General features: G+C 49.2%; 2 protein-coding genes and 1 long non-coding RNA gene across 3 annotated transcripts in view; 2 read left to right on the top strand and 1 right to left on the bottom strand.

Annotated features, from left to right (window-relative positions):
* The window catches only part of LOC307214706 (uncharacterized protein), a 214,116-nt gene that overhangs the window by 61,843 nt on the left and 132,683 nt on the right, over window positions 1–19,590 (bottom strand). The gene's annotated exons all lie outside the window — the stretch shown is intronic.
* The window catches only part of LOC307214967 (olfactory receptor 51G1-like), a 60,760-nt gene continuing 47,496 nt past the window's right edge, over window positions 6,327–19,590 (top strand). Inside the window, exon 1 of the mRNA XM_079974083.1 lies at window positions 6,327–6,501. The gene's annotated coding sequence lies outside the window, so the exon portion shown is untranslated. The remainder of the gene's footprint in view (window positions 6,502–19,590) is intronic.
* Window positions 12,498–19,590, top strand: part of LOC307215192 — a 181,629-nt gene continuing 174,536 nt past the window's right edge. The window contains exons 1-2 of the long non-coding RNA XR_013838366.1: window positions 12,498–12,946; window positions 14,476–14,562. This is a non-coding gene — a long non-coding RNA (uncharacterized lncRNA). The remainder of the gene's footprint in view (window positions 12,947–14,475; window positions 14,563–19,590) is intronic.

Here is a 19,590-nt window from a genome sequence, read left to right on the forward strand (position 1 = left end):
CTTGGGCCTGGGGTCATCGGGAGACGGCGGCCTTCAACGCGGTCAAGGCTCTCCTTTCATCAGACAGTGTGCTGATACAGTACAGTGAATCCAGGCCGCTGGTCCTTGCCTGCGACGCCTCACCTTTTGGCATCGGTGCTGTCCTTAGTCACCGTTTTCCAGACGGAAGAGAAGCACCGCTCGCCTACTTTTCCAGGACGCTATCTCCGACGGAACGGAATTACAGCCAGCTCGACAAGGAGGCACTGGCACTTGTGACTGGAGTGAAGAGGTTCCATGAATACCTCTATGGCAGGACTTTTGACCTCATCACTGACCACAAGCCACTCCTGGGCCTCCTCGCCGGTGATCGTCCAACTCCACCGGTCCTCTCGCCACGCATGCTGCGATGGACTGTTTTCCTGGCTGCTTACCACTACCGGCTCATCCATCGCCCCGGGAAATCGATGGGCCATGCCGACGCCCTCAGCCGTTGCCCTCTTCCAGCATTTGTGGAAGACCCGGCTCCAGCTTCATCGCTCCTTCTGATTGAGGATCTTCCGGCAGCGCCTGTATCGGCTGCCACTGTGGCCTCCGCGTCTGCCCAGGATCGCACCATCAGCTGGGTGCTCAACTGGGTGTGGAGGGGGTGGCCACAAGGGCCTTTTGCATCGGAGTTCCAGCCCTTCGCAACCAGACAACATGAACTCTCAGCTCATCACGGCTGTCTGCTGTGGGGAGACCACGTCGTGATTCCCCAGGGACTCCGTCAGTGCGTCCTGGAGGCTCTGCACATTGGCCACCCGGGAATTGTCAAAATGAAGGCGTTGGCTCGGTGTTACGTCTGGTGGCCTAATATGGACGATGCCATCACTGCCTGGGTGTCCGCCTGTCAAGCGTGCCAAGAGTCGAGGCCTGCACCACCGGCAGCTAAGGGACACACCTGGGAGACGCCAAAGACACCCTGGTCGAGGGTGCACATCGATCTGGCTGGCCCCTTTCACGGCCGGACCTTTATGGTAGTGGTGGGCGCCTATTCCAAATGGCTGGAGGTCGCCCTGATGCCCTCCACCACTACCGAAGCCGTCATCCGGGTGCTGCGAGGCCTGTTTGCAACGCATGGGTGTCCTGATGTCCTTGTCTCTGACAACGGACCGCAGTTCACGTCAGGCACGTTTGAGCGGTATCTTTTGGGACTGGGCATCCGCCATGCCCTAACGGCACCCTTTCATCCATCCAGCAACGGGCAAGCGGAAAGAATGGTGCGCTCGACAAAAGAGGCACTGGCACGCCTGGACCGGGGAGACTGGCATGAGCGGGTCGCCGAATACTTGTTCGTGCAACACATCACCCCTCATGCGGCCACAGGGCGGAGTCCTGCTGAACTGCTTATGGGCCGCCGCCTCAGGTCACCGCTCGACCGGCTGCACACGGACTTTGCCGTGGCTGAACCCCCAGGCTGTGCCAACGCGCCACGGTCATTTGTCCCAGGAAACCAGGTCTTTGCCCGGAACTATGTGGGGGACATTCCTTGGGTGCCAGCCATAGTAGTGGGAGTCACTGGACCTCGCTCGTACCAGGTGGCACTCGAAGACAGACGCTTGTGGCGACGGCACATAGACCAGCTTAGGCGCAGGGTTGGGGACTTGGACACTACCGTGGTGCCCCCAACTGCGCTTGCGGCTCAAGAAGAGACACGTACAGATGGCGAGGCCACACCTACACCTCCCTCGCAAACTGCCAGCGTGGAGCCAAACCAAGCCGCTTCAGAGGGTCTGCCAGACTTACCACAGACTCAGACCACTCCACTTGCGGAGGCTCCACCCACAGCAGCGGATCCAGGGGAGTTGGTTCCAACGCCACCTAGGGTCGCACCACAGCCTCAGCAAGAACTGTGTGGCCCTCTGGACTTGGCGAAGGGGCTTGAAGAACTCAGAGAAGCTATGAACTATGCCGAGCAGGGCACCCAAGATGAACAGGTCATAGTGGAGAGTTTTGACCAAACGTGATCCACCTGGAGGAGGAACCGGCAAGCCACTCCAGTATCCCTGCCAAGAAAACTCCGTGGACAAAGACAACAGGCATATAAAAGTTATGACGCTGGAAGATGAGCCCCTCAGGTCGGAAGGCGTCCAACATGCTACTGGGGAAGAGCGGAGGGCAAGTACAAGTAGATCCAGAGCTGATGAAGCGGCTGGGCCAAAGCCGAAAGGACGCTCAGTTGCGGATATGCCTGGAAGCGAAAGGAAAGTCCAATGCTGTAAAGAAAAATATTGCATAGGAACCTGGAATGTAAGAACCATGAACATGGGTAAGTTGGAGGTGGTCAAAAATGAGATGGCAAGAATAAATATTGACATCCTGGGCATCAGTGAACTAAAATGGACGGGAATGGGTGAATTCAGTTCGGATGACCATCATATCTACTACTGTGGGCAAGAAACCCGTAAAAGAAATGGAGTGGCCCTCATAGTCAACAAAAGAGTGGCAAAAGCTGTACTGGGATGCAATCTCAAAAATGATAGAATGATCTCGATACGAATCCAAGGCAGACCTTTTAACATCACAGTAATCCAAGTTTATGCACCAACTACTGGTGCTGAAGAAACTGAAATTGACCAATTCTATGAAGACTTACAACACCTTATAGAAGTGACACCAAAGAAGGATGTTCTTCTCATTATAGGGGATTGGAATGCTAAAGTAGGGAGTCAAGAGATAAAAGGAACAACTGGCAAGTTTGGCCTTGGAGATCAAAACGAAGCAGGGCAAAGGCTAATAGAGTTCTGTCAAGAGAACAAGCTGGTCATCACAAACACGCTTTTCCAACAACACAAGAGACGACTCTACACATGGACATCACCAGATGGGCAGCATCGAAATCAGATTGATTATATTCTCTGCAGCCAAAGATGGAGAAGCTCTATACAGTCAGCAAAAACAAGACCTGGAGCTGACTGTGGCTCAGATCATCAGCTTCTTATAGCAAAATTCAAGCTTAAACTGAAGAAAGTAGGAAAAACCACTGGGCTGGTAAGATACAATCTAAGTCAAATCCCTTATGAATACACAGTGGAAGTGAGGAACAGGTTTAAGGATTTAGATCTGCTGGACAGAGTGCCTGAAGAACTATGGATGGAGGCTCGCAACATTATACAGGAGGCAGCAACGAAAACCATCCCAATGAAAAGGAAATGCAAGAAAGCAAAGTGGCTGTCCAATGAGGCCTTACAAATAGCGGGGGAGAGAAGGCAAGCAAAATGCAAGGGAGATCGTGAAACATACAGGAAATTGAATGCAGATTTCCAAAGAATAGCAAGGAGAGACAAGAAGACCTTCTTAAACAAGCAATGCAAAGAAATAGAGGAAAGCAATAGAATGGGAAGAACCAGAGATCTGTTCAAGAAAATTGGAGATATGAAAGGAACATTTCGTACAAAGATTTCCATAATAAAGGACAAAAGTGGAAAGGACCTAACAGAAGCAGAAGATATCAAGAAGAGGTGGCAAGAATACACAGAGGAATTATACCAGAAAGAAACGGATGTCTCATATACCCCAGGTAGTGTGGTTGCTGACCTTGAGCCAGACATCCTGGAGAGTGAAGTCAAATGGGCCTTAGAAAGCACTGCAAATAACAAGGCCAGTGGAAGTGATGGTATTCCAGCTGAACTATTTAAAATTTTAAAAGATGATGCTGTTAAAGTGCTACACTCAATATGCCAGCAAGTTTGGAAAACTCAGCAGTGGCCAGAAGATTGGAGAAGATCAGTCTACATCCCAATCCCAAAGAAGGGCAGTGCCAAAGAATGCTCCAACTATCGCACAATTGCACTAATTTCTCACGCTAGCAAGGTTATGCTTAAAATTCTACAAGGAAGGCTCAAGCAGTATGTGGACCGAGAACTCCCAGAAGTGCAAGCTGGATTTAGAAGAGGCAGAGGAACCAGAGACCAAATTGCAAACATGCGCTGGATTATGGAGAAAGCTAGAGAGTTCCAGAAAGACATTTACTTCTGCTTCATTGACTATGCAAAAGCCTTTGACTGTGTCGACCATGGCAAACTATGGCAAGTTCTTAAAGAAATGGGAGTGCCTGATCACCTCATCTGTCTCCTGAGAAATCTCTATGTGGGACAAGAAGCTACAGTTAGAACTGGATATGGAACAACTGACTGGTTCAGAATTGGGAAAGGAGTACAACAAGGCTGCATTTTGTCTCCCTGCTTATTTAACTTATATGCAGAATTCATCATGCGAAAGGCTGGGCTGGATGAATCCCTAGCCGGAATTAAGATTGCCGGAAGAAATATCAACAACCTCAGATATGCAGATGACACAATCTTGATGGCAGAAAGTGAGGAGGAATTAAAGAACCTTTTATTGAGGGTGAAAGAGGAGAGTGCAAAATATGGTCTGAAGCTCAACATCAAAAAAACGAAGATCATGGCTACTGGTCCCATCACCTCCTGGCAAATAGAAGGGGAAGAAATGGAGGCAGTGAGAGATTTTACTTTCTTGGGCTCCATGATCACTGCAGATGGTGACAGCAGCCACGAAATTAAAAGACGCCTGCTTCTTGGGAGAAGGGCAATGACAGGCCTAGACAGCATCTTGAGAAGTAGAGACATCACCTTGCCAACAAAGGTCCGTATAGTTAAAGCTATGGTTTTCCCAGTAGTGATGTACGGAAGTGAGAGCTGGACCATAAAGAAGGCTGATCGCCGAAGAATTGATGCTTTTGAATTATGGTGCTGGAGGAGACTCTTGAGAGTCCCATGGACTGCAAGAAGATCAAACCTCTCCATTCTGAAGGAAATCAGCCCTGAGTGCTCACTGGAAGGACAGATTGTGAAGCTGAGGCTCCAGTACTTTGGCCACCTCATGAGAAGAGAAGACTCCCTGGAGAAGACCCTGCTGTTGGGAAAGATGGAGGGCACAAGGAGAAGGGGGTGACAGAGGACGAGATGGTTGGATAGTGTTTTCGAGGTTACCAGCATGAGTCTGACCAAGCTGCGGGGGGCAGTGGAGGACAGGAGTGCCTGGCGTTCTCTGGTCCATGGGGTCACGAAGAGTCGGACACGAATAAACGAAACAACAACAACAACCACAACTGCCTTTTGGTTCCAGAGGGTACAGCTACTATTGGTTCATTTAAGCTGCTGTATTTGGATCCTCTGTCTTATTGGTTTCCTCCAAAAGGCAGGACTGTGATTGCCTGATATTGTTCCCTCCAAAATGTATCCTTTCTAGCTAGTTCCCTGTCCCTATAAATGTAGCTCTCCCCTCCATCAGGCCCCAGTCTTGTTGCTTTAATAAAGAAGTGTTACTAGAGAGCTGTCTCCAGCATATTATGTCTCTTGAGCTGAAATCACAAACCCCACGTCACAACAACTGGCGACGAGGGTGGGATCCGGAATGCTGAGGAGCGGTTAAACGCAGCCCTGCCTCAGAGTCCGGATTGTAGCTAAGAACAAGACTCACTGGCCAGCTGAGAAGACGACGCTGCCCACAGGACAATGGAGAGTCCAAGGGTATTGGAGCCCTTCCAGCCATCAGAGCCCCACACGTGGGAAGACTACATCGAACGCTTCGAGTTCTTCGCAGTGGCTCAAGGGATCACCGATGCCAGCAAAAGAAGGGCCACATTCCTGAGCTACTGTGGGCCTGAGACCTTCAAGCTGGCCAAGGCATTGCTTGCCCCAGCAAAGCTAAGTGAGACATCTCTCAAAGATATTCTTGCCTGCCTAACAAGCCATTTAGCGCCTACTGAGACCAAGATGGCCCAGCGGATGGAGTTTCATAAGAGGCAGCAGCGTGCTGGGGAGTCTGTATCTGCATTTCTAGCTGAACTGCGGAAGCTCGCTCAGCACTGCGACTTCAAAGATCTGGAAGAGACTCTCCTGGATCGGTTTATCAGTGGTCTGAGCAGCAAGAAAGCCAGAAGACGCATCGTGGCTAAAGAAGAGGTTACCCTTGCTTCAGCCTTGAAGGAGGCCACCGCCACGGAGAATTATGAAAGAGAGGAGCTTGATGCCAGTCGCAGGGTCCCTAAGCCACAGATAGAAGTTGCACATGCCATGGACGAGCTAGAGGCTACTCCGAGCCAGAGCCCAGTCCGTGGGGTCGAGTCAGTGCGTCAGGCCTGCACAGTGCACAAAGATCACCGAGGCAGGTGCCCTGGTTGTGGCGGAAACCATGAGCGGAAGAGTTGTCATTTCCGGGATGCTATGTGCCGGACGTGCGGAAAGACAGGTCACATTGCCAGGGTATGTAGATCGGCGGCGTTGGGAGCGACAGGAGCACCTAGACTGGAACATCGCAGATCGGCCACAGCAAACCATGTTCTAAAGGACTGCCACTACGTAACGGAGATCAACGGGAGGGTCGTGCAGTTTCCAGCGCAAGGCAAGGCACACGTCAAGGTGAAGATTGAGGGTCAGCTGTGCGACATGGAGGTGGACTCCAGATCTGGATTCACTATCGTGTCGGACCAGACCGCGAGGACATTCTTCCCCAGGGGTAAGTTGCCCCCTCTGGAACCCTTCCCGGCAACTTTGCAGTCATACTCAGCGGGCCGCATCCATGTCATGGGAATGTGTACCGTGAGAGTACAGTTCCGGGACAAACAGGCGGTACTCAAACTGGTGATTGCGAAGGGCAGTCGCCCCAGTCTCCTGGGCACTGACTGGTTCCCCGCCCTGGGACTGAGTATATCAGGGCTTAATTCAATCCAAACCTGCCCTGAGATGAGCAAGGTATTATGCAAAGAATTTGCTGGTCTCTTTAATGGAAAACTGGGTTGTTATAAAGGGCCCCCAGTTGACTTCGAATTGGACCCTGGGGTGGCCCCAATCCGACTCAAACCAAGGCGAGTGCCATTTGCACTGCAACCCAAGATCGAAGCAGAGCTGGATAAATTGGTCAAGCAGCGAGTTCTCTCACCCGTGGACTCCGCTAAGTGGGAGACTCCAATCGTCACGCCCCTTAAAGCAAATGGGGAAGTCAGGATCTGTGCTGATTACAAATGTACTATCAATAAGGCACTCAGGGGAAACTCATACCCCATTCCAGTCGTATCACATCTGTTGGCTAAACTGGCTGGGGGCAAGGTGTTCGCCAAACTTGACCTGGCACAAGCTTACCAACAGCTGCCAGTAACCCCACAATCAGCGGAAGCACAGACTATTGTCACACATAAAGGGGTGTTCAGAGTTAACAGATTACAATTTGGAGTTTGTGTGGCCCCAGGGATTTTTCAAGGGCTCATGGAACGCCTGTTAAGAGGTCTGCCGGGGGTCTTGCCATTTTTTGATGACGTTTTGATTGCTGGAAAAGACCCACAGGAACTGGTTGCGCGTGTCCGTGCGGTGTTGCTCAAGTTCAAGGAGGTGGGGTTGCAACTAAAAAAAGAGAAATGCAGTTTTGGGGTGCCAACTGTGGAATTCTTGGGGTTTAAAATTAATGCATCAGGCATCCACCCCACAGATGCTAAGGTTAAGGCCATCATCGAGGCACCACGACCACAGAACAGACGGAGTTGCAGTCATTCCTGGGACTTATTAACTTTTAGCATTCGTTCTTACCCCAGAAATCTTCGGTAGCTGAACTATAACATAGACTGTTGCAGAAAAAGAATGTGTGGCGATGGGGGCAGGAGCAGCAGAAGGCTTTTGACTCCTTGCGAGGAATGCTGAGTAGCAAGAGCGTCCTTGCTCATTATGATGAATCGAAGTCGCTGGTCCTGGCATGTGATGCCTCTCAATACGGCCTGGGGGCGGTGCTGAGTCATAGGGAACCAGATGGGTCGGAAAAGCCCATCTCTTTCTATTCCCGTACGTTGTCGCCCACGGAGCGCAACTATGCTCAAATTGACAAAGAGGCGCTTGCAATTGTGGCAGGAATCAAAAAGTTCCATGATTATGTGTACGGTCATCATTTCTCCATTGAAACGGACCACAAACCACTGTTGGGGTTGTTCAACCCGAACAAACAAACGCCACAAATTCTCTCCCCCAGAATGTTGCGTTGGTCTATATTCCTGAACGGGTTCCAGTACACCTTGACCCATGTGCCGGGGAAACAGTTGTGCCACGGTGATGCGCTGAGTCGATTGCCCCTGCCTGGCGGGAGCAATGAGGATCCTGCTCCAGCGGAGCACATAATGATGCTGGAAACACTTCCGGGGGCTCCTGTAACGGCTACTGATATTGCTGAGAAAACAAGGAAAGATGCTGTTCACTCCTGTGTGCTCACTTGGGTGGGGAGGGGGTGGCCAGGTGGTCCGCATGAAGACAAATTCAGGCCTTATGCGACAAGGCAGCACGAGTTGTCCATGCATAAGGGTTGTCTCCTGTGGGGAGATAGGGTGATCATCCCAGCACCACTGAGAAACAGGGTTCTTGAGACGCTTCACATGGGACACCCGGGAATGGTCAGGATGAAGTCGCTAGCCCGATGTTATGTGTGGTGGCCTGGAATGGACCAGAACATAGAGCAATGGGTACGAACATGCAAGGCATGCCAAGAGGTGTGGCCAGAAGTGGCCAGAGCACCAGTTCACTGGTGGGAGCAGTCCAGATCTCCCTGGAGCCGGCTGCACTTAGATTTTGCTGGGCCATTCCAGGGGAAGGTTTTTTTGGTTATCGTTGATGCATATTCCAAATGGTTAGAAGTGGCGATGGTCCCTAGCATGGCATCAGCTGCCGTAATCAAGGTGTTGAGGCAACTGTTTGCAACCCACGGGTTACCTGAGACCATTGTATCAGATAATGGGGCAGCTTTTGTATCCCAAGAATTCAGGGCATTCTTGGCTGATAACTTCATAAGAGGGGTCACATCCGCGCCCTTTCACCCATCCTCCAATGGGCAGGCGGAGCGCATGGTAAGAACAGCCAAAGAATCCATTGCACGCTTAATGGAGGGTAACTGGTCAGCTCGCATCGCGCGAATGTTATTTTTGCAGCATGCGACGCCGTGTACTGCGACGGGCAAGTCGGGTAGAAGATTGGTAACGGTGCTGGATTATGTCCACCCAGATAAAATGCCAAACCGTAATTCAAGAGCAATCCCCCAGGCTGAGACTGACACAACAAGGTATTTCGCCCCTGAAGATCTGGTCTGGGTGAAAAAAAATAAAAAAATTCCTTCCAGTAGCACCTTAAAGACCAACTAAGTTAGTTCTTGGTATGAGCTTTCGTGTGCATGCACACTTCTTCAGATACACTGAAACAGAAGTCACCAGACCCTTCTATATAGTGAGAAGGTGGAGAGGGGTATTACTCAGAAGGGTGGTGGGATTGGGTGATTGGCAGATAGCTGTGATGAGCCTGTTGACAACTCTTAACGACTGCTATGTTTTGCTATGTTTTGACTATGGCAGACCAACACGGCTACCTATCTGTAACTGGAACTATGGAAGGTACCACACTGAGCCGCATGAAATGGAAGTCCATCAACCTCACCAAGAAACTTGCACAGGTATATAGAAGGGTCTGGTGACTTCTGTTTCAGTGTATCTGAAGAAGTGTGCATGCACACGAAAGCTCATACCAAGAACTAACTTAGTTGGTCTTTAAGGTGCTACTGGAAGGAATTTTTTTATTTTGTTTTGACTATGGCAGACCAACACGGCTACCTATCTGGTCTGGGTGAGGAACTATTCACGAGGTTCGCAGTGGGTGGCTGGTGTGGTCACCCGGACTAGTGGACCTGTGTCCTATTATGTGACCTTGGAAAATGGGCAAGTTTGGAAGAGACATATAGATCAGCTGAGGCGCCAGGCGCTCAGCAGGGAGGAGTCTGATAATTCATCCCTGGCTAACGACGCAGAGCTGCAAGACCAGAGTGAAAATGGCCCAGAGGTGCAATCACCAGGAGCTTCAGCAAATGAACCAGGGTCTGCTAGTCCTCAGGATGACGAGGTACGGGTAGGGGACCCTGAGATGTCTGGGACGCCATCTGTTCCTGACGAAACCCCTATAGCAACCCCCCTACCACAGGTGACACCCAATCCAGAACCGGCAACACCTGTTGTCAGGAGATCAAGTAGAAGTTGTAGGACCCCACAGTACCTGAGAGATTACGTCTGCTGTGCTCACTAAGGGGGGAGGGGTGTTGTGTATTGAGTCAAAGGATTTTATATCTGTATTATTATTGTCTGTATTTGCATTAGGGTAAAGTAACTGCCTTTTGGTTCCAGAGGGTACAGCTACTATTGGTTCATTTAAGCTGCTGTATTTGGATCCTCTGTCTTATTGGTTTCCTCCAAAAGGCAGGACTGTGATTGCCTGATATTGTTCCCTCCAAAATTGTATCCTTTCTAGCTAGTTCCCTGTCCCTATAAATGTAGCTCTTCCCTCCATCAGGCCCCAGTCTTGTTGCTTTAATAAAGAAGTGTTACTAGAGAACTGTCTCCAGCATATTATGTCAAGAGAGCTGAAATCACAAACCCCACGTCACAACATGCCCCGCCCATCTGGCTGGGTTTCTCCAGCCACTCTGGGCAGCCTACAACAAATGATTAAAACTACATTAAAACATCAATCCTTAAAAACTTCCCTAAACAGGGCTGCCTTCAGGAGTCTTCTAAACGTCAGAGAGTTGTTTATTTCTTTGACATCCGATGGGAGGGCGTTCCACAGAAGAGGCGCCACCACCGAGAAGGCCCTTTGCCTATCATGTTGTAAGCCGCCTTGAGCGTTGTTTTAACGATGGAAGGGTTACAAATAAAATAAAAGGATGATGATGAAGATTGAACAAATGTCTACGATTTCCCACAGGCTACTTTGTGGGGCGTCTTGTGTGAGGGAAACTGCAATCCAGGGAGTCTCTGGCAGGAGATAATCAGATAAGGAAAGCTTTATTTACAAAAAAGAGAGAATGGAGAAACAAAGTGAAGACAGGAGATCTGTTCTTTCAGGTAGAAGTTAACTTATTACTTCAGCTAAATGTCTCAGGATTAAACACGGTTCTGCAGGCACAGCTTCTCTTCAACTCCCTCCTCTCAAAATCAGTTGTCACACTTCAGGGAGATGTTCAGGTTTCCAGAATAGGTGGTGAAAGGCTGAACTCTCTTTCTGCTGCTTCTCTCTCACCCCCGAACTTAGTTATGAGGGGTCTTTCCGTGAGGTACTTTTGACACAGCCCAGCTTCCTTCACAGCCAGGGGCCACTTTTCCTGGGTTCCCCTCAGGTATTTTCCTTTGTATGCCAGACCCAGGGGATCCTCTCAGCCCTTGCCACGGACTTGGGAATCTCCTTTTCCTAGAAGATCTCTCTCCTCCTGACTGGAAGGAGACCCCAGAAGAAGAAGAAGAGAGTCTTCCCACAGCTTCTCCCTCCAGCTTCACTCCCTCCAGACCCTCAACATGGTCTCCCCATCTCAGCTGTGAGGCTCCTTCCTCTGGCTCCATAGATATTCTCCTCAGAGCGGAGGATCCACTCAGATCAGAGCCACTTCTCCCTCCCTCCACCCTCTCCTCATCCCCATCTTCTCCCAACCTTCCCTCTCTCCCATCTCAAATCCCCTCAGAAAGGGCTCTCTTTATTTTCCCTCCAAAAGTGCTGGCGCCACCCCCCTCTGGGTAGCCAATCAGAAAGCGGCTCTGGCCCCCTGGTGGAATGGTGAGGCACTGCACCCCAGACTCTGCTCTGGCTCTGCTGTCCGTCACAGCAGCCAGCTGCCCCAGCAGGCCTTGCAATCTCCCCACCGCTTGAGCCGTCCTCCATTGTCTCCCGAGACAGACGGATGAGGAGAGAGCCATTCAGGGGCCACAGGAAAGGGGCATCAGGGGCCGACAGAGGCAAACTGGAGCGGGGCAGCATCGCCCAAAGGATGCCTACCTCTCTCTCTCCTTCCTTCTCAATATCCGTTATTTCTAGCTAAGAAATTGGGGGAAAGGCAGCTACTCTGTGTCTTGGGGTTTCTTGGGGTTGAGATCCGTAAGCTGAGTATGGTACGATTTCTCAGCATTTAATGACACACTTTAATGGGTAAGTGAACTCATATTGGAAACATTGCAGACACAGTCATGAAGGATTTTTCTAGAGTGTTTTATTCATCCTCACCTGAATAAACACCTAGATAACGTGAAATTAATGGGTGTTACTGTCTCCAAATAACATTAAACCTATGCAAGCAGATTATTGGAATAGGACAAATGATTCCCCCATCTCCTGGAATTCCCTAGGCAAAAAAAATTAAATATTATGGAAATCATGGGGGAGGCACATCTTTATAGTTGTTGCAATGTTACAAATATTAGGCCTGAATGTATCCTTTTGACTTGACAGTTCAGGTAAGGTACCTAGTTTTATAAATTCGTAGAAACTCCATACTTTAACCGCCTCTCCTCATTCCATGTTAGGATTCATTCTGCAAAGAAACAGAATAGATGATTGTAACTTTAAGAAGCTTTTCTGTGAGTTCTGGGCTGATTAGGTACAGCTGGTCCTGACTACAAAAGGAGGGAAAGTTGCAGTATGAATTTGCCTGCAGAGAGAGAACACCCACATGCTTTGTTTTTGTTGTTTTAGTAATAAAACCTTTGTTTGAGTGTTTTACACCAGTCTTGTGGTCTCATAGTTCTGTTGTCTGCCACCAGAAGAAAAGCCCCTCTAACAGGTCATGGGTGCCAGTCCTGAGTGGGCAGAGACAGAAGGTGGAAAATAACCCAGAGACTGGAAGCAACTCAGCAATGATAATAGTGTTTTACTCTTTTAATGATAATAAATAATTATAATTTTTTTTTTATTTATACAACAACTGCAGCAAGGATTGGAAAAATAAGTAGTGTAGCTGATCTGGGAAAAAAAACATTTTCCTGGGTTTATGCTTCATGTAGAATGCTGAATGGGAGGAGTTCTGGAATGCCTGACATCACAAGGGAAGTGGCTCTTAGCCAGTGGGAGGATGAAACACCCTTAAGAAGAAATTAGAGAAAAGACTCTTATATGGCAACACCAAGGTATCCAAAGAGAAAAAGGTCTGGAGGGTGGAACACTTTCCTTATGAGCTGTGATATTTGCAGGGTCTCATTCCAGGGCCAAAAGGTCACTAAGAGGGAAAATGATCAGGAGCTTTTCTAAAGTACTGTGCAGATGTTTTTTCTCTTTTAAATACAGTACTAGAACCGTGGGTCAGCCAATGAAACTGACTGGTGGTACGTTCTAGGGCTGTGTACAGGTGCCGTCTTGCCAGCGCCCCCTAATGGCTTTCTGGCCAATATCAACCACCAGACAATCTAGAGGTTCTTTAGATTCCACTGGACGGAGGACTGACAGACTCTTAGGTAGAGACAAGCGTTTATTAATTGGTAAACATTAGCAAAGAAATTGACCAGCACCGTAGAATAAGAGTCTAATCCAAAGCCAGCAGCAACTGGAATAAACTACAGAGCTAGCAATATAAGCAATAAGGCAAAAAACCTTAGGCAACAATAATCATAATACGGATAGAATAGGTACAGTTCTTCATGTCTCCTCAGCCGATGGAGATTTGGAAGGTTTATCTGGGACACTTCAGAATGGCAGGCGGCTGCTCTCTTCACATTCTGGAATGGAGCAGAGAACAATATATCCAGATCTCCCTGTCTCTGAAGCTCTCATGCCAAGCTGGCAACAGATGTAATTCATGCTGTAATTACATTCCCATCCTTTGATGTAATGAGGTTCCCATCCTGCACAGCCCCAATCACCCCACACTGCCGGAGGGAAAGGCGCAGACTGTGGGAGGCTGTACCGCAGCCCCCATCCCACCCCCAAAGCCGTGGAAGAGGTGCTGACCGCGGGAGGCCCAGCAGGCTGCTCCGGGGGCCTGAGTCAGGCCACACCACCCAGGCGGCCCCAACCTGGCCCATAGCTGTCAACTTTTCCCTTTTCTTGCGAGGAATCCTATTTGGAATAAGGGAATTTCTCTTTAAAAAAGGGGAAAGTTGACAGCTATGACCTGGCCCCGATGCATCCAGAAGGAAGAAAACAAAGTGAGCCTGGGCTGAAGAGCACCGGCCCTTTGCCTGACCCTCACCCCACCCCCAACTGGGGCCCATTGTCCTGCTGAGATGGGGGCAGGGTGACAGTCACTCTGCAGCAAGGTGGGTGGCACCTGGCAGGTAAGCCCCCCGCTGTGTCGCAAACCCCGCCCACCTCCTGGAGGGGGTGTGAGCAGAAATTACGTTCCCATCCTTTCCCTTCTTCTCAAACAGCCACGTTCCTTATATTAAAGCTACAGCTACATTGCAAATCAGAAGCACCACATTCTGTTTTATTCCCTGGTGCCCTGCTCTGATTCATGGGCCCAGTTTGTCAGTCCAGATCCATATCATGATCCAGAAAATTCAAGTCTTTGCAATTCCATTTGCTAGCTCAGATGGCTTCAAAACGGAATGAGACAACAGCCCTCTTCGTTCTTTCATTAAGCCACAGCATCAGGTGTCAGGCTGGGTCTTGGCACACTTGGAGAGGCTGTGTAACAGCTTCCTCTCTGCTTCTTTTCCAGTTCCAACTCATGGTCTCCATTCCATTGGATTTCTATGCATCTCACGGAGACTGGATCTTGTACCCCATCTTTTCTGATGACCAGGAGGTAGTTCTATAATTAAATGTATATACCTTCCATCAAAGGGACGCGGGTGGCTCAGTGGGTTAAACCACAGAGCCTAGGACTTGCCGATCTGAAGGTCGGCAGTTCGATTCCCCGCGATGGGGTGAGCTCCTGTTGCTCGCTCCCTGCTCCTGCCAACCTTGCAGTTCAAAAGCACGTCAAAGTGCAAGTAGCTAAATAGGTACCGCTCCAGGGGGGAAGGTAAACTGCGTTTCTGTGCACTGCTCTGGTTCGCCAAAAGTGGCTTAGTCCTGCTGGCCACATGACCCAGAAGCTGTATGCCAGCTCCCTCGGCCAGTAAAGCGAGAGGAGCGTCGCAACCCCAGAGTCGGCCACGACTGGACCTAATGGTCAGGGGTCCCTTTACCTTTACCTTCCATCAAGGGTGGTGACCCTCCAGATGCTATTGGTCTACAACTCCCATCGTCCTCAACCATTGACCACGATGCCTGTGATGCAGGGAGTTGGCACCCAGGAACCTAGGAAGACCTCATAGATCCCACAAGATCTAGTAAATGGTGAACATCTTAATGGCGTCCTGCAAACGAGATGTCCAGGAGTTTAGAGAGGAATAGGATGCAAAATGAGAAAGTGCTATATTACCTAAAACAATTTTCAAAAATGCATTGGAATCCATATAGAACATTTCTTTTGGTTCAAAACTGAGATTGATCTAGCAAAAGAAAAAGAAAGATATTTCAGTTATATTTGAAGGAAAGTACCTCTTTACGGGATGGGACGCAGGTGGCGCTGTGGGTTAAAGCCTCAGCGCCTAGGGCTTGCCGATCGAAAGGTCGGCGGTTCGAATCCCTGCGGCGGGGTGCGCTCCCGCTGCTCGGTCCCAGCGCCTGCCAACCTAGCAGTTCGAAAGCACCTCCGGGTGCAAGTAGATAAATAGGGACCGCTTACCAGCGGGAAGGTAAACGGCGTTTCCGTGTGCGGCTCTGGCTCGCCAGAGCAGCGATGTCACGCTGGCCACGTGACCCGGAAGTGTCTCCGGACAGCGCTGGCCCCTGGCCTCTTAAGTGAGATGGGCGCACAACCCCAGAGTCTGTCAAGACTGGCCCGTACGGGCAGGGGTACCTTTACCTTTACCTTTACCTCTTTACGGGAACAACCTCTTTACGGGAAAGGATGGTCTAATACTGATGGACCCCACTCTGTACCTAATGTGCTCATAGTCTTATTCTCCATTTGTTCATGTCTTATTCTTACTCAGAGAATACCAAGAGGATGGGGAAGCTAGCGCTTGCAAAGCGTGGAGGGTCCAGAAGGAACATAGCGTCCAGAAAGCGTAAAGCAAAAACAAATGAAACTGGTGGTCTGTATACAGCACAGTCATATGGGCTGAGGTTTCTCATAAATTAGAGGAATGCGCGGGAAAGGGAAGTTGATGGAGAGACGGGCAGGGAGTGGATTGTGCCAGGGAGGAGAGCTGAGAAAAGCCCCCCCAGCTCTTTGGGGGCCAGAGAGCCACTAAGCCCCATAGAAACCCCAGGGGTGAGCCCACTCTGCTGCTGGCTGCTGTGTTCCTTTAGTGTGTGCAGCCAGGAATGGCTGTACAATTAGGCAGAGTGAGGCAGTTGCCTCAGGTAGCAGGTCTGGGGTGGGTAGAGATGTGCAGACCACACAAGCTGCACTCCACCTCCTCAGTTAGTCTGCTGCCTTATTAGCAACATTGAGATACGAGCCAATGGCCAGCCCAGCCCAGCTTGTGTATGTGGAATTACGTGTTTGGAGGGAGCATCTTGTCATTTGCCTGGGGGGCAGAAAGTCCTATCAAAGGCTCCTGTCTTCTGATCCAGACATTGGTCAGAAAAGTTTCCACAAGCAGCAAGGCATCTCGTCTCCACCTGCTTTTATCCTCCCAATTGCCCACCCCCTGAACAGTTGAGTGTCTCTGGCTGATGGATTCCACAGCATATGGAAACCCTTTTTCCTGGAGTGGCAATGGTATGTTGGCTACTGATGGCTAAAGCAGAATTTTCTTTCTTCAAGCATCTGCTTTTCAGGACTTGGTTACATTCTTCAAATCTCCAGTGGGTGAAAGATTGATCGTTCTTGAGATTTTCATCTTTACTGTCATGACACTGCTGGTTTTCATTCTGTGTAAGTACACAATTGGCATATGGTGATACTTCTGTCGTGGGCTTTGCTTCAATGCCAATAGCATTTCCAAAAAGAGATGGCAGGATCCACCTTCCATTTACTCCTTTCATCTCTCTTTGATTTTAGGGGGGGGGGGGAGTTACAGCTGTCACCCAGTGAGAGCAATGGCTCTGTTTTGTTGAGAGCCAGTGTGGTGTAGTGGTTAAGAGCGGTAGATTCGTAATCAGGTGAACCAGGTTCGTGTCTCCGCTCCTCCACATGCAGCTGCTGGGTGACTTTGGGCCAGTCACGCTCCTCTGAAGTCTCTCAGCCCCACTCACCTCACAGAGGAAGGGAAAGGAGAATGTGAGCTGCTTTGAGACTCCTGAAGGGGAGTGAAAGGCAGGATATCAAATCCAAACTCTTCTTCTTCTTCTTCAAACTCTTCTTTGTTCTCCCTGAATAAGTGAGTCCCAGCACTTGGAACAGAAGCACAGCCTAACACAAGTCCCTGGGACATCCAGGACAATTCCCTTTCCCAGCTTGCAATTCTCTCCTCCTTTCCCAACTAAATCTCATTTGCTGTGGGAGAGCCCCCATTTCTGGTCCTCGGCGCCCTGCCTTCTTCTAGGGCTCCAGTCCCTTCAAGGAAAGTGTTTGGGGGAAACTGGCTGCAAAGGATAATGTGGCTGGATCCATAGCCTACCTAAATATCGAGATATATGCAGGGCTTTTTTCAGCCGGAATTCACCAGGTCTCAGTTCCGGCCCCTCTCAGGTGGGTGATGTTTCCATTCTAAGAGAACAAGGGAGGCATTAATGGCGAGTTTGAGTGCCTCTTTTCCCAGAAAAATAGCACTGGATAGATGAACACATGGCCTATTTGCCTAGTGAATTCGCTTTTAAAGTAAGCAAAGCTCAGGGAGAGGGAGTCAAGTGATCCAAGAATTTGCATATTTTAAGCATATGGCAGAGCACGAGGATACCTGGCAAATGCAAGTCTGTAGGACAAAGAGGACACCAAAAATCTAAAGCTCTTTAAGGAAGGCCAACTATCTGGTGAAGAAATAGCAGGCTAAATGGAAACAGGACTTCAGACGACCAGGGCAGCCACAATCAAGGCATGGGAACCCTCAATCTAAGGGCTGAGAGCAGAAAATATTAATACAAGTCGTTTTCATGTTTTGCTTGATTTGATATTTTATTTGCCCTTCTCCCTAAGGACCCGGGGCACGTTATAAGTCGGCAATTTAAATTCTATATTAATAGCAGTTTGAAACCAAGTATCCCCTTCCCCAGCTTATCAGATTAGTGTGCCGGAACACAATTTCTTCATTTCTTTTCTACCTCCCTCCTTCTTAGATCGGAAGGAACTGAAAAAGAGAGAGGAGCTTCAAGTGGCGATGGATATGATACGAACTGTTGTTGTTGGGACTGATCCAATCTACGAAGACAAGGATGGTAAGCATTTTATATGCACATCCACACTTTTGCTGTAACATGTTTAAATTAAACAGAGTTCAATTCCTGTAGTTAAATTTGGGGTTCATATTGCTTGAGCAATACATATATTCAATGAAACTCAGCACCCAACAGAGTTCATCACTTTTTCATTGCTCAGCAGAAAGAAAAGCAGACGGTTGTGATTCTCACATCTCCCCACTAGAAATGCTGTCCTCCCCCATCACACTGTAACTCACGCCCCCGCCCCCACTTCTCCCTGCATGCCATCACCAAAGCTGCTCTCCGGGGGGGGGGGGACTTTGGAGGGAAGGGGGCGGAAGATTGCATTGCACAAGGGGAAATCCTTGCACTGCCATTATATCCCACATCACTAAAAGAGTTTCAGTGCCTCTATTTTCTTAGATCTCACAAAGCATAATTGAAAACTGCAAAGTATTCTTTGTATATTTGGCTTTCCTGTGGAATTCAAGGCAGAATTGCTTTGTGACCCTGTGATTCCCAGCAGAAAAGGAGGACATAGGAGGGGAACATCAGAGATACTTCATGAGCCACTTTTAATATGAGAATAGGATAGTGGACTGCATGGCTCTTTGGTCTGATCCAGCTGCAGGGGTCTTCAGAGGCTTTTCGTTGGTGATCTCAGCCACAGAGAATCAAGTCTGCCCTTATATTCATACGAAATCCATCCTGGAGCTCAGCTTCTTGTTTCAGGCTTGAGTGTTTTTAAGTATTTGGAAATGGTTTCCTGATATTTGCAGATTGTTATTTCAGATACTCCTGCCTGCCTTAAACGGTTTCAAATCTTTTAGACTTAGAAATACTTGCTGCAGCTCAAAACATATCGGAGGAAATGCAGTATTTTGCCAACTTAAATGATCAACTGCAAAAAGAAATTGGTAAGCTACCCTACGATGCTGAAAAATTGTAGTGCAGTGGGAACCAGCCCTGATTCTGCACCAGCTGAAAGCCCCTCCTCTAGCTGAAAACTCTTAGAGCCAGAGCAGACAGCTGCCCTCCTATGCATCCAGCCACCCTAGGGAAACATTAGATATATTCAGATCAGCTCTCCTGAACTGTCAAAATGCTTTGAAAAGAAGTCACAGAAAGCTGCTCTCACTTCTACCATCTCTTTCGGGCCAGACTGTAGCAGGCCCTGCGCTACCCGGGAAAGCTCTGCTGGATGGCAGAATGGAGGAAGCAAAGCAAGTCTTCTTTGTAGCCTTCACTGCCACTTGGTGGGCTCGATGATGAGCCCTCACCAGTAGTCGATTGCATTCAACCAGATTTTTCCTCCACTCGCGTAAAAGCCATCTCCCAGCATCTTTCTTTGCCCTAACCTCTGCAGTATACCAGGGGGCCAAACAGGTTGCATGAAGCAGGAATGGGCGCTCAGGGCTAATCATGTCAATGGCCCAAGCCAAGGCAGAGGGCCCTCTGGGTAGTTGCACCTGCCCTGCGG

Source organism: Podarcis cretensis (genome assembly GCF_951804945.1).
Source record: "Podarcis cretensis genome assembly, chromosome: 4".
Lineage (NCBI taxonomy): Eukaryota > Metazoa > Chordata > Lepidosauria > Squamata > Lacertidae > Podarcis > Podarcis cretensis.